The sequence below is a fragment of the Staurois parvus genome, unplaced genomic scaffold (genome assembly GCF_062004578.1).
Source record: "Staurois parvus isolate SC_StPar_1 unplaced genomic scaffold, SC_StPar_1.0 ptg001037l, whole genome shotgun sequence".
In the NCBI taxonomy this organism is placed as follows: Eukaryota; Metazoa; Chordata; class Amphibia; order Anura; family Ranidae; genus Staurois; species Staurois parvus.
The window spans coordinates 99,209-124,881 of NW_028318833.1; positions in this window are offsets into that span (position 1 = coordinate 99,209).

Sequence of the window (25,673 nt, forward strand, 5' to 3'; positions counted from 1 at the left end):
TCCGGTGAAATATTACCGGGGTCCCCCTGGACTTTCTATCCATCTGTCTGCTTCCTTGTTGCAGGTTCCTGGATTTCCTGACCTCCTGGATGTTCTTGACCCTTTAGGGCAGCCTTTCTCAACCTTTTCAATGCAGAGGAACCCTTGATATAACTTTCTGGTCTCAGGGAACCCCGGCTCAAAATGGCTTTATCTACAGTCCCCGCTACATTAGGGTGATAGTCCGAGGTGAGAATGTTCCTTACACTTGTGGTCATTGGGAAGAATTACCTCCTTACAGATTGCTAAAAAGATCAGTGGTGTCAGTGGCAACTTATCTGAGAAGCAAAAATTGCTCATTGCTGAAGGAACAACTGACAACCTCTGGAGGAACCCTGCTTGAAATAGCCTGCTTTAGGGTTACCAACCCCTTCTCTGTTACTCCTGGCAACTGAATAACCAGCAATTAACACCACATTCTATTTATCACCAGCAGCAACATTCCACAATGGAATACCCACCTCATTATTGTCAGTGTCATTAGGACCTCTTTTCCCCCCATGTCTGTTAGGACAGGGTCTTAGGTGGGACCATACACAGGTGACCCCTGTAGCTGGCCAGCTAAGACCAGTCCTAGGTTGCTAATATGGTTCACATATATGTGTATACCAAACCTGCCAATAACCTCAGTACAGTATATATGTACATATGTAAAGCCAAAGCAGAATCATTGCTGTAATTTATGTCTTTGATTGTTATATGACATTTATATATTCATTGTGTTAGCAGAAGCAGAAAAGGAAAATATGCCTTTAAGAGTTAGTATCACAGCCAATCACAGACAGCCTCACACTGTACAGAGCCTTAACCAATCCCAGACAGTTTCACATTTATGCCTGTGTAAAACTCCCTGCTAGACACCAGACAGAAGAGGAAACAGACAAAGTTCTAGTCAGAAAAGCTTTATGGAGGCAGAGTAGGACAAATAGGTATTTATGCACTTGTGTGTTCCTCTGTTTTTTAGCAATGCAGGTAGATCTGTATGTAAAAACTGTTGTATGTGTGTTTACTTGTAGTTCCACTGAATTTACCGAATTTATCAAACTATACAGAACGAAATAACCTATCGAATTTAACGAATTAATCTAACAACATACGCTAATGAATCTATTGAGATAAGCTATCGAATCAACCCAATGTAATACGAATTAAACCATTGTAAGATAAATGAAACAAGCCATTGTAAGCAGTTATATGAAGAAGATTGAAGTTATTAAAGAAGTTAACTAAAGTATTCGGTGTGCTCTTTAACCTCTTGCCGACCGCGCATAGCCGAATGACGGCTTCACCGCGGCCGGCCAGTTCTGGGTGGACGTCATATGACGTCCTCCCAGAACGCGCTCTCCTGCGCGCCCCAGGGGGCGCGCACCCAGCAATCTCCGTGATCGCTGTGTCCTACGGACACAGCTGATCACGTGATGTGGTAAAAGGCCAATCACAGCGGCCTTTTACCACCTGATCAGCGGTGTCCAATGACACGCTGATCAGAGGGAAATGCAAGTGCCGGTTTTCAGCTGCACTTTCCTCACGCTGTCAGATCGTGAGGAAAGTACTGCCGAGAACCGGCAGTTGTCAGAGCGGGGATCGGCACCGATCATCAGGGCACTGATGATCAGTGCCCTGATGATCGGTGCCCAGCAGTGCCACCCGCAAGTTCCGCCCAGCAGTGCGCCCACTAGCTCCGCCCACCCGTGCCCAGCAGTGCACCCACCTGTGCCCAGCAGTGCACCCACCTGTGCCACTCTGCAGTGCCACCTACCTGTGCCCAGAAGTGCCACCTACATGTGCCCAGCAGTGCCACCCACCTGTGCCCACCCACCTGTGCCCACCAGTGCCACCCACCTGTGCCCACCCACCAGTGCAGCCCAGCAGTGCTGCCAGTCAGTGCCCAGGGGTTGTGCCAGTCAGTGCCGCCAGTCAGTGCCCAGCAGTGATGCCAGTCAGTGCCGTCTATCAGTACCCATCATCAGTGTCACCTATCAGTGCCGCCTATCAGTGCTGCATATTAGTGCCGCCTATCCGTGACACCTCATTAGTACTGCCTATCAGTGCCCTTTAGTGCTGCCTATCAGTGCCCATCAGTGCTGACTATCAGTGCCCATCAGTGCCGCCTATCAGTGCCCATCAGTGCTGCCTCATCAACGCACATCAGTGAAGGAGAAAAAATGCCTGTTTGAAAAATTTTATAATAGAAACAAAGAAACTTTTTTTTTTTTTCAAATTTTTTGCACTTTTTTATTTATAGCGCAAAAAGTAAAGCGCCCAGCTAAACCACCAAAAGAAAGCTCTATTTGTGAGGAAAAAATGATCAAAATTTCATATGGGTACAATGTTGCATGACCGCGCAATTGTCAATCAAAGTGCGGCAGCGCTGAAAGCTGAAAATTGGCCTGGTAAGGAAGGGGGTATAAGTGCCCGGTAGGCAAGTGGTTAAACCTACTGCATCCATAGAGCGGCATTGGAGGAATTACAGAGTAAAGTCAGTCTAATCAAACAAAGAATCAGCAATTGCATCATTTTTCTAATGCCACAGCGCACTAGGCACCAAAGGGTGCTGCGCCTGCCACAGTGGAACTATTACCCTCAGAGGTCAAGCAACAGCGCTCCTCAACTTGCACAGTAAAGAGTACACTAGAGAAACAGAGCGCCAGCATATACCGCCACGCGGAGACACCTCAGCGGAACAACAGTACAGGCCATAGCACGTGCGCATTAGTCAGACTGCAGACGACTCTTAAAGTGGCATAAAGGCATGACATTCAGAGAAAGAGCGCCAAACCTCCTGCACCTCTAGAGAGAGAAAGAGATGCTTGGGGGGGGCAGAGTCCAGAGCTAGAGTGCCCGCACCGCTATCCATCAAGAGACCACGTGTTGCATCCAGAGAGTTCACGATACTAATCGCAAAGTCACCGCAGAGCATCGCAAGTCACCACAGAGCATCACAAAGTCACTGCAGAGCATCGCAAAGTCACTGCAGAGCATCGCAAGTCACCGCAGAGCATCGCAAAGTCACCGCAGAGCATCGCAAAGTCACCGCAGAGCATCGCAAGTCACCGCAGAGCATCGCAAAGTCACTACAGAGCATCGCAAGTCACCGCAGAGCATCGCAAAGTCACCGCAGAGCATCGCAAGTCACCGCAGAGCATCGCAAAGTCACTGCAGAGCATCGCAAGTTACCGCAGAGCATCGCAAGTCACCACATCAAGAAAAGAAAAGTCTCCTTTAAGACTGACATTTGTTTCTGCAACCTTCAGATCACGGTATACTGCTTTCCAATTAAGGTCAGAGCTTTCCTTTATTACTCACTTATGCACATAGGTTTCTGCAAGAGACATTTTTGTGCTCAAGAGAATACAGACTTTTTATAAAAGAGAGACAGTTATAGTATATGACTCTGAAGTATTTAAAGTGAAAGTCATTTTATTGCCTGTGTTTTGGTGCTATTACATGTAAAGTGAAAGTCATTTATTCTTGCATTTGTTAGTATTGCATTTAAAGTGACAGGTCCTTATTATTCATATTAATTGTTATAGCGTTCAGAAATGGCTGAGCCTAGCATTGCCACCCCACTGTTAGCGGATGCAATGATAGATATGGTAGAAGGTGAAGAGCAAGAGAACCTGTCTGAATCTGAAAGGTGCAATGTAACGGTAGTCTCGCCCCAAACAAATATAGCTGAAACAGGTGAACTAAGACGTTCATCACGGGACAGAAAACCGACCCAAAAGGTGCTAGAAAATTTGGAGCAAGAGGCAGCACTGAAAGGAAAAAGGTTCGTCCGAATATATGAGAGGTGGAAAGTATAAATCAAAGACATTCGCAGAAAGCTAAAACAAGAAAGCATAAAGGAGAATTTGAGTGAAATGATAGAGACAGTAGAAGATTCTGAGTCAGAGCTTATGACAGCAATGTCAACTTGCGGTCGTCCTTGACACCCTCCCAGGATATTGTAAGGAACATGGATACATGTACCGCAGTCACTAGGGATTTAGTGAAGCTTATGAGAGAACTATCAGCTGCAGCAAATTATGATGAAGTCAAGGCATGAAAGAGAATGAATGAGCTCTTCATGAAAGACTATGCTAGGTCCTTAGGAGGAACCACAATTTCAAGTGTGACTTCCATCACTAGCAGAAGTGCCAGCCACATAACAGACTTCTCAAGTACGTCAGCCAAAAGAAAGGAATTAGCTGAACAACTCGCTGCCAAACGAGCAGAAGTAGAGATGGAATCTGCCATTGAGGCTCAGCGCCAGGAAATGGAAGCTCAGCGCCAGGAAATGGAAGCTCAGCACCATAAAATGGATGCTCAGCGCCATAAAATGGAAGCCAAAATGGAGGCCCAGCGTCATAAAATCGAGGCTCAGCGCCATAAAATGGAAGCTGAAATGAAAAGTCTGGAAAGCCAGAAGGAAGTTAAGATTATAGAAGCCAGACTCAGAGTGCACGAAGAGGATACGAATCAGGGTAGTCATAGATCCAAATCAGTGCTAAGTGGAGAAGCTGAATCCTACGATCTTCCTTACGCCCAGGAAAATGGAAGGAAATCTCCAGCATGTAGTGAAGAAATAAGTCACAGTCCTTCCATCCCTGCTCAGAGAGAAAAGAAGAGAGACTCGCCTGATTCAGAACCAAGATGAAAAAGAGAACCAGATAATTCAACTCCCATATGTCATGGCAGTGGTCACGAGAATGTTGCAACTGCTGACCCGGCGAAACCTCAGAGAATATTTCTCACTAGACTTCCTGTTCTGGAACCTACTATATTCTCCGGAGACGTACTGAAGTTTATAGAATGGAAGGCAAGTTTTGAAATGATCATTGAACATAATTGCTCCCGTCCAGTGGACAAGTTATTCTACCTCCAGCGGTATACTGGCGGAGAAGCAAAAAGGGTTCTTGAAGGTAACTTCTATAGGAAAGATGAAGAAGCCTACAAGCAAGCTTGGGAAAAATTAAATGCAAGATATGGTCATCCTTTCTTAGTGCAAAGAGCTTTCAGAGAGAAGGTCCTAAAGAACACTTCAAGCTCCAAGAGTATGGCGACTTCCTGCAAGCATGCAGCAATGCTATCCCACATGTTCAAGGACTAGAAGTATTGAACGACTATCTAGAAAACCACAGGATGCTAGCCAAGCTACCAGAACAAGTGGCTTCTGGATGGAATCGCTATGTGACTGAACAGTTAGATAACGGCAAAAACTTTCCAAGTTTCAAAGAGTTCTCTGAATTTGTCAATAAGGAAGCACGAATAGCGTGTAATCCAGTAACAGCATCTTATGTCTTAAAACCCTTAGAAGAAAGGCCTACAAGAGAGATAAGACGCTCAAGAGCAACTAGCTTTGCAACCAACACAGCTACTAAAGGTCCAGATGCCCATGAGAGCAAGTTCAACGTCATTGCTGGGATCAGTAAAGAGTCAGAACCGACAAGTCTTCAGACTACCTTCAAGTGTATGTTCTGTGAAGAGAATCACTCCATACATAAGTGCCAACGATTGAAGGAAAGGTCTCCAGACGAAAAGAAGAAGTTTGTGTTTGATAATCAGCTGTGTTTTGGATGTTTAAGAAAAGGCCATATTACTAAAGAATACAAGAAAAAGGCCACTTGCAGCGTTTGTAAAGGACGCCATCCTACACCACTACATGAAGAACGTCCAAAGAAAGAGAAATCCTTAATGCCCAAGGACACTGAGGAAGAAAATAAAGCAACAATATTCTCTTGCAGAGTGAGAGAAAGAGAAATCAATGGCACGTCAATGGTTGTACCAGTGTGTATTTCAAATCCTAAAAGGAAGAACAAGAAGGTATACGCCTATGCGCTACTGGATGCCCAGAGTGACGTCACCTTCATTGATCAAGAAATCTGCAAGAAATTACAAGTGGCCACAGAACCAGTGAAACTCACCACAATGACAGTAAGAGACACATTGGTGAACAGTCAAAGAGTTAAAGGACTGAGAGTTAGAGGACTCCACTCAAACTGCATATTAGATCTACCTCCAGCTTATACAAAAGACGACATACCTCTGGATCGAGATCGCATACCTACCTGTGAAACAGCCAACAAATGGGAACACCTATCTGTCATATCTCATGAAATGTCCCCGCTGAAGGAATTTGGTGTTGGACTGTTGATAGGCTACGACTGTCCCGAGGCCTTGGTGCCACGAAAGATAATCGCAGGAGGAAAGGGTGAACCCTACACAGTCCAGACTGATCTAGGATGGGGTGTTGTTGGAGGAAAATGACAGATTGCAGATTCAGGACAGGTGACAGGATTGTGTCATAGAATATCTGTCCAAGAGTTACCAACTATAAGTCCAGCAAAAGTACTCAAAATCCTAGAATCCCACTTTGCAGACGTAAGTTGTAATGAAAAGAGTGTATCCCAAGAGAACATAAAGTTTGTACAAGTTCTAGAAGATAATATTCAGCAAAATCAACAAGGTTATCTTGAAATGCCCCTACCTTCTAGAGAACGACCTCATCTGCCAAATAACAGAGATCTTGCCCTGGCAAGATTGAAAAGCTTAACCATTAGCCGCCCGGCCAATGGCCGTTTGGCGGCTTCAGATGTGCTTCTCCATTCCGGGTGCACGCCATTTGGCGTGCTCCCGCACATGCGCCGTTTGCGGTAATGCAGAGCGGCGCAGAAGCGGGATCTGTCACGGGCCGTGCACCTCGGACACGGCTGATGACAGATCCGAGTACCGGCTCCCGTTGCTGGTACCATGTGACCTGCTGTGACCAATCACAGCAGGTCACATGACAGTTGTATACAATGGATGGCTTCATTCATGATGCCATTCATTGTATACTAGTGCCTAGCTGTGAATGGTCACAGCTAATCACATGCACATGTCATGTGATTAGCTGTGACCAAATCACAGCTAAGCACAAAAAAAAAAAAAAGCTGAATGAATCGATGTCATTCAGGTAAATGCTTGCTTATAGCAAAGTAATTCTTTGCTATAAGCAAATTGTGTAAAAAAAAAAAAAAAAAATACTGATCACTTCCCCAAAGTAGTACAGTGTTACTATGGTAACATTGTACTACTTTGGTCATAGTAAAATATGAAAAAAAAATCTTAAAAAAAATGTAATAAAAAATTAAATATAATAAACAAATTAAAAAAATTAAAAAATATATATATTTTTTTTTTTCATACTGTCACCAGTCAGTGTCCCTGTTAACCGCCATGCCAGTTATATGATGACGCTGTACTGCACTGGTGACAGTATGTAAAAAAAAAATAGTGAAAATAATTTTTTTAATTTTTTCATTTTCTGAAAAATTATGACATAAAAATACAACTTCAAAAAACTCGCCATTCCCCTTATGAAGTACGTCGGACTGTCTACTCTGCAAAAAGGGGTCATTTGTGGGATATCTGTACTGTCCTGACATTTGGGGATATCTGTACTGTTCTGACATTCTTGGACCTCAAGAAATTAGATTGGCCGTCAGTACTTCAGGATTGATCAATATTCAGATCTATACCATAGTTTGTGAACTCTATAACTTTCCTACAAACTAAAAAATACATCCTAATTTGGGTTATTTTCACCAAAGACATGTAGCAGAATACATCTCGGCCTAAATTTATGAAGAACAGTTATTTATTTGTAAACTTTTATAACAGAAACAAAGAAAAATGTGGGTTTTTTTTCAAAATGTTTGGTCTTTTTTTGTTAATTTAGCAAAAAATAAAAACCCCAGCGGTGATTAAATACCACCAAAAGAAAGCTCTAGTTGTGTGAAGAAAATGATAAAATTTTAGTTTGGGTACAGTGTTGTATGACCGCGCAATTGTCATTCAAAGTGTGAGAGCGCTGAAACCTGAAAAATGGCCTGGGGCCAGGAAGGTGTAAAATTGCACGGTATTGAAACGGTTAAAGAAAAGGATGGGAAGAGATCCCAAACTCAAAGACGATTATTTGAAATTCATGAAAGAAATCCTCAAAGAAGGGCACGCAGAGAAAGTTGATGGGCAGCCTAAAAATGGAGAAGTGTGGTACATCCCATATCATGGTGTCTATCACCCAAAGAAACCGGATAAGATCAGAGTAGTTTTTGATTGCTCAGCAAGGTACAATGATGTTGCATTGAACGATCATCTACTTAAGGGACCAGATCTTACAAACACTGTACCTGGAGTACTCTGTAGATTTAGAAAGTATCCCATGGCAGTCATGTGCGACATTGAAAAGATGGTCCTGAACACATTGTACTACGCTTCATAGTCCCATTATTTAAGTAATCCCTACTCATAAGAGCAGCATCCACTATAATTCTCCAGACTACCTATCATAATCAGCACTGTTATTGGTCTAGTTCATTCATCTACTATAATGTGATCTTTTGTATCAGGGTAATTTATACTTCAAATAAACAATTTATGACCCGTCTGCGCTACGGGAGATTAAGACAGATGTTTATGCACGGACTGTGTTCCGTATCCGTATATGACTTGTTATGCCTTTCTTATTTCAAAATAAAAACTTTTTTTGGAAAAAAAAAAAGAAAAGATGGTCCTGAGGTTCCTATGGTGGGAAGATGGAGATACAGATACAGAGCCAGCGGAATACAGGATGAAAGTACACTTGTTTGGAGCAGCATCATCCCCAGGTTGTGCCATTTATGGTATGAAGTATCTGGCCAATCAAAATGAAAAGGATTGTCCATCAGCAGCAAATTTTTTGAAGAAAAACTTTTATGTAGATGATGGTCTTATAAGCCTAGAATCCTCAAAATCAGCAATTCAATTGGTGAGAGAGTGCCAAGAGTTATGCGCAAAGGGAAACCTGCATCTTCACAAATTCATCTCAAACGACAGAGAGGTACTAGAATCCATCAGTGACTCCGAACGTGCATCAACAATGAAGAATGTGGATCTTAACTATGATCCTCTTCCAGTTCAGAATGTACTCGGATTGGGATGGAAGGTAGAAAACGACAATTTTTTCTTTGAAATATCCATGGAAGAGAAAGTTCCAACTAGACATACCATTCTTTCCACAGTAGCCTCAATATATGATCCGTTGGGATTCTTGGCACCAGTAATCCTCAGAGCAAAAGAAATACTGCAAGAATTATGCAGACAGAAGTTGGGATAGGACGAACCCATACCTGCAGGCTTGAGGCCAAGGTGGGAGAGTTGGATAAGAGACTTGCAAAATTTGAAAGAAATTTGGATACCCAGATGTTTTGTACCTCCTGATTTCGGAAAGCACAAGAAAATAGAACTTCATCACTTTTCAGATGCCAGTAGTCATGGTTATGGTCAGTGCTCCTACATCAGAGCAATAGGAGAAGAAAAGATACACTGTGCCCTAGTTATGGGAAAGGCCAGAGTCGCACCCAACAATATTCAGACGATACCAAGACTCGAACTAACGGCAGCCGTCGTTTCAGCATCAGTAAGTCAGTTTCTGAAAGAAGAATTGGAATTGAAAATAGATGAAGAGAATTTTTTGGACAGACTCACAAGTTGTCCAAGGTTACATAAACAATGAAGCTCGAAGATTCCACACTTTTGTAGCTAACAGAGTTAAAAAAATTCGGAAAACAACGAATCCAGAACATTGGCACTATGTTGACACAAAGCAAAACCTGGCAGATCATGCTTCAAGAGGCCTAAATGTAACAGAATTGAAGAATTCAAACTGGTTCACCGGTCCAGAGTTCCTTTGGGAAAAGAAAATCATACCCAGTGAAGGTTATACAGGACTGTCTATGGGTGATCCAGAAGTAAAGGTAGTTCAAACATTCAGCACTGCCGCCAAGTGTCAAGATGACATACTTGAACGACTAGCCAGATGTTCAAAGTGGAATACAGTCATAAACATTGTAGCTCGAATTCAACGCTTAGCAAAAGGAATCAGAAAGAAAGAATCGTTGAATGTAGAGGAAAGAGTGAAAGCTGAAGAAACGGTTATAAGACTCATTCATCAAAGATTCTACAGTGAAGAGTTGAAGAGACTTAGTCAAGAACCTAAGAGACTTCCAAACAACAACCCATTGTACAAGCTCAATCTTATGCTGCAGGATGGTATACTGAAGGTGGGAGGGAGGCTGGAAAATGCGTCGCTACCTAACAGAGTTAAGCATCCAGCAATTCTACCCAAAAATTCTACCTTCACAAGATTGATTATCAATCACTACCACAACAAATCCTTGCATCAAGGAAGAAGCTTTACTCAAAGCTGTTTGAGAGAAGGTGGTTACTGGATAGTGAAAGGAAGCAAAGTTATAGCAAAGTACATAAGTAAATGTGTAATCTGTAGGAAGGCACGTAGACCTACAGAAGAACAAAGAATGGCTGATCTACCAGCTGATCGTGTAAACCCATCACCACCATTTCTTTATAGCGGAATGGATTGCTTCGGCCCATTTATCACCAAACAAAACCGCAAGGAGTACAAGAGATATGGACTGATATTTACGTGTCTAAGCTCCAGGGCAATTCACCTGGAAATGTTGGAAGATATGTCAACCGACGCCTTTATCAACGCCTTAAGATGTTTCATAGCCATTAGAGGTACTGTCAGAGAACTTAGATCTGACCAAGGATCTAATTTTGTTGGAGCAAAGAACGAATTGAACAATGCTCTAAAAGATATTGATAAAGAAAAAGTAACTGAGTACTTGTTAGAGAAACAGTGTGATTTCCACATGAATGCTCCACATGCAAGCCATACAGGTGGAGTCTGGGAGAGGCAAATCAGAACTGTAAGAAACGTAATAAGTTTCAATGTTGAAGAAGAACGCCGGAAGATTAGATGATGCTTCACTTAGGACACTATTCTATGAAGTAATGTCTATTGTTAACAGTCGTCCACTTACAGTCAACAACATCAACGACCCAACAAGCTTGGAACCTCTAACTCCCAACCATCTACTTCACCTTAAAGCTGATTACATACAGCCACCACCTGGCAACTTCACCAAAGAGGATTTATACGCAAGGAAAAGATGGCGAAGAGTTCAATATCTATCAGAGCAGTTTTGGAATAGATGGAGCAAGGAGTACTTAGCTCATCTCATACTAAGAAGTAAATGGCAAACGCCTAGAAGAAATGTTCATGTTGATGACATAGTGTTAGTAAAGGAAGACGACTTACCTAGAAGTCAATGGAAATTGGCCAAAGTCCTAGAAGCTCGAAAGGATGAAGAAGGACTAGTAAGAAGAGTTTTGTTACAAATGGGAGACTCAAAACTGGACAAAAAGGGAAAACGTCTCACAACTCCACTCAAGTTGGAACGTCCAATACAAAAGTTAGTTGTTCTGCTTGAGAGTAACAAAGACACTTGAGAGTTGAGAAACTGATGGAAAATTCCTCAAATTCATGTTCGAATCCTATTACTGAGAACATAGAATTATAGGTAATTTTGGTGGGAGTGTAGCTGGCCAGCTAAGACCAGTCCTAGGTTGTTAATATGGTTCACATATATGTGTATACCAAACCTGCCAATAACCTCAGTACAGTGCACATGTTAAAGCCAAAAGCAGAATCATTGCTGTAATTTATGTCTTTGATTGTTATATGACATTTATATATTCATTGTGTTAGCAGAAGCAGAAAAGGAAAATATGCCTTTAAGAGTTAGTTAAAGGTGAGCCAATCACAGCCAGCCTCACACTGTACAGAGCCTTAACCAATCCCAGCCAGTTTCACATTTATGCCTGTGTAAAACTCCCTGCTAGGATTTTCTAGAGACACATGCTCACCAGACAGAAGAGGAAACAGGCAAAGTTCCAATCAGAGAAGCTTTATGGAAGCAGAGAAGGCCAAATAGGTATTTAATGCACTTGTGTGTTCCTCTGTTGTTTAGTAATGCAGGTAGATCTGTATGTAAAAACTGTTGTATGTGTTTACTTGTAGTTCCACCAAATTTATAAATCCAAGTGAATTTATCAATCTATCGAAATATACAGAACAAATTTATCAAATCTATTGAATTTATTGAGATAAGCTATCGAATCAACCCAATGTAATACGAATTAAACCATTGTAAGATAAATGAAACAAGCCATTGTAAGCAGTTATATGAAGAAGATTGAAGTTATTAAAGAAGTTAACTAAAGTATTCGGTGCTCTTTAAACCTACTGCATCCATAGAGCGGCATTGGAGGAATTACAGAGTAAAGTCAGTCTAATCAAACAAAGAAACAGCAATTGCATAATTTTTCTAATGCCACAGCGCACTAGGCACCAAAGGGTGCTGCGCCTGCCACAGTGTATATATATATATATATATATATATATATGTGTGTGTGTGTATATATAGAATTTGTTGTTCTGTCCCCACATGAAGGCGAATGAAGGTATAACTGATAATGGCTGTGTAACTTCCTACCTTCGTATCCAAGCAGTGGAGCAGACCGGACCGGCAGATGTTCAGGTTAGACGGATCCAAACGTATACACAGGAATGAAATCAGCGTGGGTTTATTTGGTCCAAAATACAGCGACAAACAGTGATACAATACTGTAAGGTAGTAGAGGTATTCATGCTGTCCTGTTATAATCTTTCCTGAGGCTAACTGCTGGTCAAAAACTGATGCCTTCACAAGCCCTGGGTATTGAATGTCCTGTCACACAGCTATACAGCAGATAAAATGGCTGCAGGAAGTGACCAGAACCAAGGCTTGCCTAAAACCACACCCAGCAGAGAAAACACTAGCTATAACAAAGGCATGCAGCATGCAAATTCTGGCCAGCAGATGGCAGCAACAGATCAAGACATAGAAACAACATGGTGAAATAAGAATTGGTAATACAATGCACAGTTAAATAACAAATATGAGGAGAACAGCACACTCCCCGTCTGAAATTCCATAAGGGATTTCACTATGACGAATGTCCATAAAATATAAAACAACCTGTAACAAAGAACATGTTAGAATGCAATAAACATAACAATATAGTAGATTCCGAGTTGGAATAGAGAAGAACCACAAAGTTCAAGTTCAGTAGAGTTCACCCAGCAGGAATGTTCTCGATGGGTAGTATCAAAATGAGTTCATTAATTGGCCTTGCGAATATTTTAAGCTCACCCTTTCTGAAGATCTTCAACTCCACTTTACGGACCTTGCCATCCTTGCTAGGAAGAACCTTTGTAATTAGTCCCATAGGCCAGTCAATCCGTACGGTATGTTGCTCCTTCATTAACACGAGGTCACCTTCTTTTAGGTTTGGTTTGTGGTGTTGCCACTTTCTTCTTCCTTGAAGAATATTGAGATACTCCTTTCGCCACCTGTTCCAGAAGTAATCAGCTAGGTATTGTACACGTTTCCAGTGTTTTTGGTAGATATTCGCATGAGTAAATTCTCCACTAGGTAATAGCGTAATCTCAGTTTTTTGGGTAAGTAGGATAGCTGGAGTCAGTACGGCTGGTGTTTCAGGATCCATAGATACTGGCACGAGGGGTCTAGAATTGATGATAGCTGAAACTTCAGCGAGAAGGGTGACTAGAGTCTCATGTGTGAGTCTTGAAGAGTTTACATCCATCAACATAGAATTCAAGATGTTGCGTGAGATGCCGATCATTCTCTCCCAGGAGCCCCCCATGTGGGAACTATGAGGAGGATTGAAAATCCAGGTGCAACCCTTTTCCGCCAAGTGATCTTGAATGGATTTGGTGTCTATGTTCAGTTCTCTACAGGCTCCAATGAAGTTGCTTCCACGGTCAGACCTCAACTGTTTCACTGGTCCTCTGATTGCAAAGAACCGTCTTAAGGCATTAATAAGGCTGGATGTGTCCATGGATTCTATGACCTCTAAGTGAACGGCTCGCACACTCATGCAAGTAAATAGTACAGCCCAACGCTTACTGTTTGCGTGACCGCCACGGGTCCTGCGTGCGGACACCATCCATGGCCCGAAGACGTCTAGGCCAACGTAGGTGAAAGGCGGCTCTGTACATAGTCTGTCCGCAGGCAAATCAGCCATTTGTTGGTGTAGTTGTTTTCCTCTAGCTTTGCGACAGTGAACACAGTCATGCAGTACTTGGGCCACACGTCTTTTCATACCTATAATCCAAAGGCCAGCAGACCGTAACTTGCCCTCAGTGATTTGCCTGCCCTGGTGTTCAGTCTTTTTGTGGTAGTGTCGGATCAGCAAGACGGTGATATGGTGTTTGCTGGGAATGATGAGAGGATTTTGTTCTGCAACTCTTAGGTGGGCTTGATTCAAACGACCACCAACTCTGAGCAAGCCAAAACTGTCAATAACTGGATTTAAGTTGGCAAGAGGGCTTTTTATTGGAATCTGCTGTTTGTTGTATAAGCACTTCCATTCTACATTGAATTCCTCTTGTTGGACGTGACGTATTATGAGGGACTCACTATGAGAGATGTTCTCCGCAGAGAAGGGTTTATGGCAGACGTGCCAACCATGACAATCCTTATCTTTGTGAGTATTGTGATAACATTTTGCAATGTGCACTAACCTTGCGATAGTCCTGACGAGTCTCATCCAACTGGAGAAATGTTCAAAGCGTTGGCTACCGAGGCTGGAGATTTGCTTTGTTCCAGTGACCAATACACTGACTTCAGCGCGGATTTCTGGATCATTATCCGGATCCTGGATGCTGAAAACTTCCTGTACACAATCGTCCGCCTGTTTTAGCAGAAACTCCGGACCTGTAAGCCAAGTAGAGTTAGTAAAGGAACCTACAGACATAGGTCTAGTGGCATGATCTGCTGGATTAAGTTCGGATGGTACATAGTACCATTGTTCAGGTTTGGAGGACCTCCTGATTCTCTCTATGCGGTTACTGACGTAAACATAAAATCGTCTCGTCTGATTGTAGATGTAACCTAATATGACCTTACTGTCCGTGTAATACTGAACTTCATCTATGTTGACACCTAGTTCTTCTTGTATGAAGTCTGCAATCTCCACTGCTAATACAGTCCCACAGAGTTCAAGTCTGGGAATAGTATGATCAGGCTTGGGGGCTAACTTAGCCTTACCAAAGACGAATCCAACGTGATTTTGCTTGTTGGGTTCTGTGACCTTCAGATAGGCGACTGCTGCTATGGCCTCTGTGGAGGCGTCCGAGAACACGTGGAGTTCCTTCTTTACGCTAGAAGTAAGTGAGGTTTTAATATAGCATCTTGGGATGTGGATGTCATCCAAAGCACACAAAGATTGCTTCCAGGCTTCCCATTTTTGCTCTTTATCGGAGGGAAGTGGGGTATCCCAATCCTTGATGGTTTCAGAAAGTTGTCTCAGTAAGGATTTACCTTGTATGACGATGGGCGCTACAAATCCCAGCGGATCAAATAGGCTGTTTACCACTGATAGGACACCACGTTTTGTGAATGGCTTGTCTGCACAACTTATTTGAAAACCAAAGGAGTCAGCCGAGAGATCCCATCTGAGGCCCAAGCTCCTCTGCACAGGTGGACTGTCCAGTCCCAGGTTAATGTCTTTGAATCCAGGTGCATGATCACCTCGCTCGAAGGCTCTCATTACGGTTAGGCTGTTTGAAGCAATTTTGTGTAGTCTAAGGTTAGCTTGGTACAACATATTTTGAGTCCTTTTGAGCAGATCGATAGCCGCTTCTTCAGTTGGTAGCGATTTGAGCCCGTCATCCACGTAGAAGTCTTTTTCCACAAAGTCTTTGGCATCTGTACCATACTCAGATTCCCCCTCTATTGCAGTTCTCCGAAGCCCGTAAGTCGCTACGGCTGGTGAAGGGCTGTTTCCAAACACATGTACCCTCATACGATACTCCATCATCTCTGCGTTGGTGTCATTGTCCTTGTACCACAGAAACCTGAGGAAATTCCGGTGGTCCTCTCGGACTACAAAACAATGGAACATATGTTCAATGTCAGCAGTGATGGCGACAAGCTCTTTCCTAAATCTCATCAGCACTCCGACTAGGTTATTAGTCAGATTAGGACCTGTGAGAAGAATATCGTTAAGAGATACACCTTGATGTTTGGCGCTTGAATCAAAGACAACCCTAATTTGATTAGGTTTTCGTGGATGATATACTCCGAATGAAGGCAAGTACCAGCACTCGTCGTTCTTCCTTAAGGATGGAGCTGGTTCTGCATGGTTGTTACGGAATATTTTATCCATAAAGGCGACGATGTGTTCTCTCATTTCAGGCTTGCTGTTCATGGTACGCTGAAGAGAGTTAAATCTAGACAGAGCTTGTTCCCGGTTGTTCGGGAGTCTTACCCTGGTAGCTCGGAAGGGTAATGGAGAAACCCAGTGATTGGTTTCGTCTTTAAAGAACTCACTGTCCATTATCTCGACAAATTCTCTGTCCTCTACTGACAAGGCTACTTTATCGTCGTCCTTGGTTGTATGAAAGACTGATCTCCCCAAGTTGTCGGCAAAGAGGGGAGTAATGACATCAGGTGGTTGTATGAGGCCTGGAGACTTCTCCTTCACCTCATAGTGATGAGGACACGGCTTAATGCAAGTTGTGCGTCCATTTGCACGCACGTACGTTTTGAAGGAGTCGATTTCTGGTTGATTTAAGCATACATTTCCTATGATTACCCATCCCAAGTCCAGTCTCTGGGCGTATGGTGCATAGTCAGGACCATTACACTGTTGACGCACCTTGTGTACCCTTAGATTGTCTCTGCCGAGCAGGAGTAGAATCTCGGCGTTGATGTCCATAGGTGGGATAACGTTGGCTAGGTGCCTTAGGTGAGGTTGGTGAAATGCAGCTTCTGGGGTAGGAATCTCATCCCTATGGTTGGGTATTTGATCGCATTCGATCAGCGTCGGTAAGGGTATTTCCGTATCCCCACTGACAGGAGAGGCGATGAATCCTTGTGCCCTTCTGCCGCTAGTCTCTATGCGGCCTGAGCAGGTGTTTAAGGTATAGGGTTCAGATGGTCCCTTTATTCCAAAGGCTTCAAAGAATTTAGGACCTGCTAGGGACCGGTTGCTTTGGTCGTCAATGATGGCATACATTTTTACTGCCTTTTCTGGTAGTCCCTCTGGGTAGACCTTGATTAGGCATATTCGGGCACAACATTTCTCACACTGGCCCTCCCCACATACATCCAAGCATGAGCAGGAAACAGCGGTGGCTGCGTTAGCGTAATTCTGGGGCTCCCCGCCATGACTTGGAGCAGGAATGGTTGTGACGGCAGTGGGTGAATCTCCGGAGAGTGGGATTGGGTGCATAGCTGAGGCATGTCTTTCACTATGACACTCCTCACACTTGATGACAGATTTACAGTCCTTAGCCATGTGCTCCAATGAAGCGCAGCATCTGAAACATACCCCGAGCTCGGTGAGGATTTTCTTGCGCTCCAGTATGGTTTTGGATCTAAACCCTCTACATTTGTTCAGAGAGTGTGGTTTTTTATGAATGGGACATTCACGATTGAAAGTCTTATCTCCTGATGAGGTAGTGTACTGTTTACCCGTGGGTACTGCAGGAGATGGTAGGTTAGTCTTTCTAACACTCACGCTGCTCTTGAAGTCTCTGTGTTTATGCGTGATGCTTTCATACCTTGATGATGATGTTGCTGAAGCTGTAGTGTTGAACTCCAGGAAGTCGAGGCTGGGGTCATTCCTCATCTGGGACTGTTCATCGATAAACCTACAGAAGTGAATAAATGGGGGAAAGGTGATGTCATGCTCTCTTTTGTACCTTGAGACTGATGCCGCCCACTTTTCTTGCAGACTGTATGGTAGCTTCACGACAATTGGGTTCACTCCATGAGCTGTATCCAGGTAACAAAGCCCAGACAGACGAGGGTCACCCTTGGCAAGCTCCAGTTCCATGAGCAGATCACTTAAATCCTGAAGCTTCTGGACATCCTTGAGATTGATCCTTGGAACGTTCTGCAGTCTCTTGAATAGGGCCTTCTCTATTGCTTCTGCACTGCCGAAGGTACGTTCGAGTCTCTGCCAGGCGACAGCAAGACCTGCTTCTGCTTGTCCCACATAAACAGTTCTGAGGCTCTTGACACGATTTGTGGAGCCTGGGCCCAGCCATTTGATCAAGAGGTCAAACTCCTGCTCTGCGGTTAGGTTGAGGTTAGCGATGGCGGCCTTGAAGGTTGCCTTCCAAGCTCTGTAGCTCTCTGCACGGTCATCAAATTTTGAGAGACTGGTGTTGATTAGCTCTCTGCTCACCATAAACCTGGCAAACTCAGACATATCTGATTTCTCACTGCTTGTTGCCATGACGACTTGTGATGCCCCTGGGGCGTATTGGCTGCCTGGCGTGAAGGGGTGAGATGCTTCCGGGTAGAATGATGTAGCTGCAGGGTTAAGCTTTCGTTTAGCCTCTGTATATTGTGATGACTGCTGCTTGAGCTGTGGAGGTAGGCCAGAAAACGCCTGATAGCGATCTTTCTGTAACAACCGTCCTTGAGAGGGCACTTCCGGGTAACGGTTATTAGGTTGTTCGGGTGCTGTGGGTGGCACTGGTACCGCAGGTAGAGCTGACTTGGAGGTTTCAGTGTTCTCGGCTTGGACGGTACTGCAAACTGGGGGTGGCGCAGATAACTGATTCAGTACATAGTCACTGGTGCGATCAACTGGATCATCTATCTCCTGTGGTAGCGAGCAGACTGGATCAAGACCTTGGCTCAATGCTTGCTCAAGTAGTCTTACTTTAGCTAATGCAATTTCCTCCTGCATCTCTGATTCGAAAATCTTTATTCGAGCCTCTGCTTCTGCCCTCTTGGCCTCTGCTTCTGCCTCTGCCCTCTTGGCCTCTGCCTCTGCTTTTGCTTCTGCCCTCTTGGCCTCTGCCTCTGCTTCTGCCCTCTTGGCCTCTGCCCTTGCAAGAGCTTCTTTTTCAGTGAAGGAGCGTCTCGCTTTGGATTGCTCTGCGTTTATGCGGGCCTCTAGTAATCTGTTGCTCAAGGCTGAGCTTCTTGAGCACGATGATCTGTATGACCGAGAGGAATGTTTAGATGAATTTGATCTGTGTGATTTAGTTTCTTGCAAATGCGAGATACGGAGTTCCGCTTTACCTTTAACATCCAGCACCATGACGTCTCTTTGTCTGGCTATTGATTCTGCCTTGCTTAGTTCTGATAGGGCTTCATCGATATTAGAGTCTTTTAGAAAGGTTATATACCTTGTGGACAGTCTATTGTATCTTTCTTGAGCTGTGTCCAGCCGCCCGATGGCAACTTGTAAGCTTGTGGCATCACCTGAGGAGGATTTAAGTCCGGACATGAGGGAGGAAACTCGTTCCCATTGCTCCTCCAGGTTATCACATAGCTCATCTTTCGTGGTGTGATAATTTTCAATGACTTTTACTGTCGGTTTGAGAGAGCGTCTTGGTCGTATGACTTGTTCTGCTGGAAGTGTGGATTCTGTTCCCTGCCCTTCATAACGATCAGTATCAGGTTGTATTTGCTTTAGTTCATCACTGGGGAACTGTGCAAAGTCTTTTTCGGCCATTTTGACTTAAGGTGCGCTGTCCCTTTAAGGAAATGAAGTTTTGAATTGGGCGCTGAAAATCGCAGCACAGCTCCGATAGGGCACCTTGACAAAATTTCTAAGATATTTAGAATGAATTGCGGGGTTTTGCGGCGGCCACGGCAGTGTAAGGAACGTGCATAAACAGTACTTCTGTTATGCGAGGAAAAGTTAATATAGGACTTTAGGAATGGCTTGGCGAGTTGTGGAGGACTTCCAGGCGAGACTATAGATACTGCGTATGTGCAGTGCTTCCGCATAGGCTTGTGGAACATGCACTGTAACCGGGCAGATTTGCTGCAAGTGGGCCTGTTGCTAGGGAGATTCCTGAGTGTGGTACTGGACTCTGAGGGAATCTGTAGCGGGGTATGGACTTTAAGGCAGTTTTTGACTGTTCTGTCCCCACATGAAGGCGAATGAAGGTATAACTGATAATGGCTGTGTAACTTCCTACCTTCGTATCCAAGCAGTGGAGCAGACCGGACCGGCAGATGTTCAGGTTAGACGGATCCAAACGTATACACAGGAATGAAATCAGCGTGGGTTTATTTGGTCCAAAATACAGCGACAAACAGTGATACAATACTGTAAGGTAGTAGAGGTATTCATGCTGTCCTGTTATAATCTTTCCTGAGGCTAACTGCTGGTCAAAAACTGATGCCTTCACAAGCCCAGGGTATTGAATGTCCTGTCACACAGCTATACAGCAGATAAAATGGCTGCAGGAAGTGACCAGAACCAAGGCTTGCCTAAAACCACACCCAGCAGAGAAAACACTAGCTATAACAAAGGCATGCAGCATGCAAATTCTGGCCAGCAGATGGCAGCAACAGATCAAGACATAGAAACAACATGGTGAAATAAGAATTGGTAATACAATGCACAGTTAAATAACAAATATGAGGAGAACAGCACATTTGTTACTTTTTGCTATAAAACAATGTAAAAATCTAGTTTCTTCATACATTTAGGCCAAAATTTATTCTGCTACGTATTATTGGTAAAGAAAATTCCAATAAGCGTATACTGATCAGCAGGGTGGATTTGATTAAATCACTAGTCAGTAAGGCTGGATGTAAATTATAGTTTTCTACATAAAGACTAATTCTTGCTGGTATAACTTTAATATGCAAGTAGATGAAGATTTTTAGAATAACAACTTTTCATATTAGTTTTTTTATCCCCAGTTTAATAGGTTAATCATTCATATTTGGACAACTTTTCTGTTGTACTTAGGAAGGAGAAAAATAATCATTACCTTAATAATAACAATGTAAATAGATTTATTCAACTGAAACAATAACATTCCAGGATATGTGATTTGCTTAAACAAACATCCATGTTTGTTAACTAATTTGGCTAAACAAAATACCGTATTTTTCACTTCATAAGACACACTTTTTCCCCCCAAAAAAGAGGGGAAAATGTCAGTGCGTCTTATGGAGCGAATATGGAGCGGCCGGTCCGGTATTTCCACCGCTGCCGTGTCAGAATACAGGCCGGCCGCTCAGCTCTGCAGTAGGACCTTACCTGTTCCTCTATCCATCCGCGCGCTGTCTTCCCGGCTTCTGTAGTGTAGGCGCTGGGCTTGACAGCTAGGTGCCCAGTGCAGAAGCGGTGCTCTTTGTGAATGGTAAGGCGGCACCTGGGACACATGACAGATCCCAGAAGCCGCCGGACCAATCACAAAGTGCAGCGCTTCTCGCTCATGCGCATAGGGCACCCGGCTGTCAAGCTGAGCGCGCACACTACAGAAGCCGGGAAGACAGCGCGCCGCTGGATAGAGGAACAGGTAAGGTCTCGCTACAGAGCGGACACTAACCAAAGAACAACTCCACAGAAGTAAGAGCGGGTACCTGTCAAATTCAGGTACCCGCTCCCCCCCCCCTCCCCAAAGGTCAGCAGTCATCTCCCGTACTGTCTGCAGTCTCTGGTAATCTCCTGTACTGTGTCCGCAGTCTCTGGTCATCTCCTGTACTGTGTCCGCAGTCTCTGGTCATCTCCTGTACTGTGTCTGCAGTCTCTGGTCATCTCCTGTACTGTGTCCGCAGTCTCTGGTCATCTCCTGTACTGTGTCCGCAGTCTCTGGTCATCTCCTGTACTATGTCCGCAGTCTCTGGTCATCTCCTGTACTGTGTCCGCAGTCTCTGGTCATCCCCTGTACTGTGCCCGCAGTCTCTGGTCATCTCCTGTACTATGTCCGCAGTCTCTGGTCATCTCCTGTACTGTGTCCGCAGTCTCTGGTCATCTCCTGTACTGTGTCCGCAGTCTCTGGTCATCCCCTGTACTGTGTCCGCAGTCTCTGGTCATCTCCTGTACTGTGTCCGCAGTCTCTGGTCATCTCCTGTACTGTGTCCGCAGTCTCTGGTCATCTCCTGTACTGTGTCCGCAGTCTCTGGTCATCTCCTGTACTGTGTCCGCAGTCTCTGGTCATCTCCTGTACTGTGTCCGCAGTCTGTGGTCATCTCCTGTACTGTGCCCGCAGTCTCTGGTCATCTCCTGTACTGTGTCCGCAGTCTGTGGTCATCTCCTGTACTGTGTCCGCAGTCTCTGGTCATCTCCTGTACTGTGTCCGCAGTCTCTGGTCATCTCCTGTACTGTGTCCGCAGTCTCTGGTCATCTCCTGTACTGTGTCCGCAGTCTCTGGTCATCTCCTGTACTGTGACCGCAGTCTCTGGTCATCTCCTGTACTGTGTCCGCAGTCTCTGGTCATCTCCTGTACTGTGTCCGCAGTCTCTGGTCATCTCCTGTACTGTGTCCGCAGTCTCTGGTCATCTCCTGTACTGTGTCCGCAGTCTCTGGTCATCTCCTGTACTGTGTCCGCAGTCTCTGGTCATCTCCTGTGCCATGTCCGCAGTCTCTGGTCATCTCCTGTACTGTGTCTGCAGTCTCTGGTCATCTCCTGTACTGTGTCCGCTGTCTCTGGTCATCTCCTGTACTGTGTCCGCAGTCTCTGGTCATCTCCTGTACTGTGTCCGCAGTCTCTGGTCATCTCCTGTACTATGTCCGCAGTCTCTGGTCATCTCCTGTACTGTGTCCGCAGTCTCTGGTCATCTCCTGTACTATGTCCGCAGTCTCTGGTCATCTCCTGTACTATGTCCGCAGTCTCTGGTCATCCCCTGTACTATGTCTGCAGTCCATTGGTTCCGAATATTTTTTTTCCTATTTTATGCCTCTAAAACCTAGGCACGTCTTATGAAGCAAAAAATACGGTATATATATTTTAAGAAACTTAGACTGTCGGCCCCTCCCTCCTCACACTGTCGGCCCCTTCCTCCTCGCACTGTCGGCCCCTTCCTCCTCGCACTGTCGGCCCCTTCCTCCTCGCACTGTCGGCCCCTTCCTCCTCGCACTGTCGGCCCCTTCCTCCTCGCACTGTCGGCCCCTCCCTCCTCACACTGTCGGCCCCTTCCTCCTCACACTTAGTTTCACTTTCTTCTTGTGCAGATCTATTCCACTCCAAACAATCAGAAAAATATTGTTTCTATTCTATTCACTGAACTTCTTGCACCTTGGCACTGAAGGGGGTGATTCTGTATTCATAGGTTTGTAGAAGTTAGGATGAAGGTCTTTTTCTAACTCTGTTCATGTTATAACATTTTTGCTGTGAAGAAGAGGCATGTGATCTCCGCTGAGTCACATTCAGTTTTGAGAACTGCAAAAGTAAACCGATCATCTGTGATAATATCTTGTAGGCAGAGAAACTGCCCAATAATCTTACAGAAACCTCTGGAGAGCGCGACATTGTGAATGGATTAATGGAATTTATTTACCAAAACAATAAAACACATACAACCTTATTCTACATAATTAAAAAACTAATCTTTATTTCATGATGGAATAACCTTTGGATGGTAATATATTTTCCTCAAAAAGCATTTTATTAAAAAAAATCCGGTTTAAATAAAAAAATTCTGATTTAAATTAAAAAAATCCAATTTTTTTTTTTTTTTTTTTTTTTAAATCATTGATTTTTATCCACCCTGCTGATCAGTGTAGTGTCTTCAAATGGCGGCAAATATACTGGATTTTTTAAATGTTGTTGTATACTAGTAACGGAGGTGATCAGTGACTTGGACTGCGATATTATTATATTTATCAGTGCTAAAAATGTGCCCCATCACTGTACAGATGACACTCCTTGGGAAGGGGTTCACAGGTAGGGTGACCAAAGCAGTGGTGTATTTTGTTTTTGTGCTGTTATAGGCAACACAAAAATTGTAGGAGGAGAGGGGGAGAGAGAGAGAGAGAGATATATGGACTCTCCCTGAAGATTGGCCCTGGTCACCTGCCACTTCTTCCGGGAAGGGGGGGGGGGGTGGCGAACACTTCCGCCCTAGGCAAATGCCTTGTTTGCCTCCTGGTAAATGCTCCCCTGGATCAAAGGGTTAGCTATGTACTTGGTGTACACTGGGTGGTGCTGGACTCATATTCCCAGCTGTGCAGGGACACACGGTTGATAATTCCCCCATCAGAACAGAGCCTTGTTTACATAGACAGAGCTCTATTCTCTCTCCTGCCTGATGATCTGTGGGTGCCGGAGAACATCTGTTCACTGGGACTCCTCTATTGGCTTCTTCTGTGAGTGTTCACAAAAGGAGCGGGGAGGCTGGTGATATCATCAACCTAAAATGGCCGCATGGTTAGACTTGGTCCAGTGCATTCTCCAAATGTGACCATGGGGCCACATAGGATCAATGATGTCACCAGTATCCCCCCCCCCCCCCAGCCACATAAAACTAAATTCAATGGCTGCAGCTGATTGGGCCGCTGACAGTTTCTGGCTGATCTTATCTCATCCTTAAAGAGACTCTTCTGCACTCCTCAGTACATATAGAAATGATTGCTGGGCCTTTATGTTACAAAGTATAGACAGATGTTTAGAATGGACTTGGATCATCTTACCGTTCTGCTCCCCGACCATTCGATGCCTCTCCCTGCGCATTCAGCGCTGCTTTCTGATCAGTCGCTGCCTCTCCCTGCACATTCAGCGCTGCTTTCTGATCATTCGGTGCCTCTCCCTGCACAATCAGCGCTGCTTTCTCATCATTCGGTGCCTCTCCCTGCACAATCAGCGCTGCTTTCTCATCATTCGGTGCCTCTCTATGCACATTCAGCGCTGCTTTCTCATCATTCGGTGCCTCTCCCTGCACAATCAGCGCTGCTTTCTGATCATTCGGTGCCTCTCCCTGCACATTCAGTGCTGCTTCCTGATCATTCGGTGCCTCTCCCTGCACATTCAGCGCTGCTTTCTCATCATTCGGTGCCTCTCCCTGCACATTCAGCGCTGCTTTCTCATCATTCGGTGCCTCTCTATGCACATTCAGCGCTGCTTTCTCATCATTCGGTGCCTCTCCCTGATCATTCAGTGTTGCCCCCTCTTCCCCTGGTGCTGCCATTTCCTTCTCTCTCCTTTTCTCTGATCACAGCCGGTCTCTGGTCAGTAATGGTTGTATTCTCGTCTTCTCCTCTCCCTGGGATAATGTCTGTATACAGGGGAGGGGGTGGAAATGTCGCTCCACCTTACAGAAATATGTGCGATTGCTTTCACTTTCACATCAAGCAGACCTACACCATCATGTTGTTTAGAAGAGACGCAGATGTTCCTTTTCTGTCAGAGGAAACCGGACAGTCAGGTTTAAATCCATGTACAAAACTTGTAAAAAGTAAAGTGGACCTGTCAGTAACTGCACCAGACTGTATGAATAATTCCTGATATGTCACAATGTACAGCAACAGGGTCATTGTTCAGAAAAGCTCCACCTTTTATCACTGAAAATCCAGCCTTGATCTCCAGTCAGTGACTTTGCCTAGGCAGAGATGATGTCTTTAGTCTGCTGCAGTCAGGAGGAAGCATTCCCCTAGTCTCCTCTCCCCACTTGATCAGATTGCAACATTGTAACTTTGTAGCAAATTACAAGGTGAGATGCTGCAGCAAGAGGCTGATCTGTGTCAAACATTTGTGAACACAGCCAAGAATTACACAGGCAACAGGATTTCCATGAATGTGTCATCTCTGAGCTGGCATCTCAGTCCAGGAAGTGGATGGTGACCCTGGATGATGCCTGAATAAAGATGGTGCCGCCCACCTAGAGAGAAAAGCAGATGGCAATATTGTCAGAGGGAGTTCTGTGAGCTCTGTGAGAGGTTTACCATACCTAGAAATACTACTGATCGCTCCTATATCCATTGATAACGCAGCA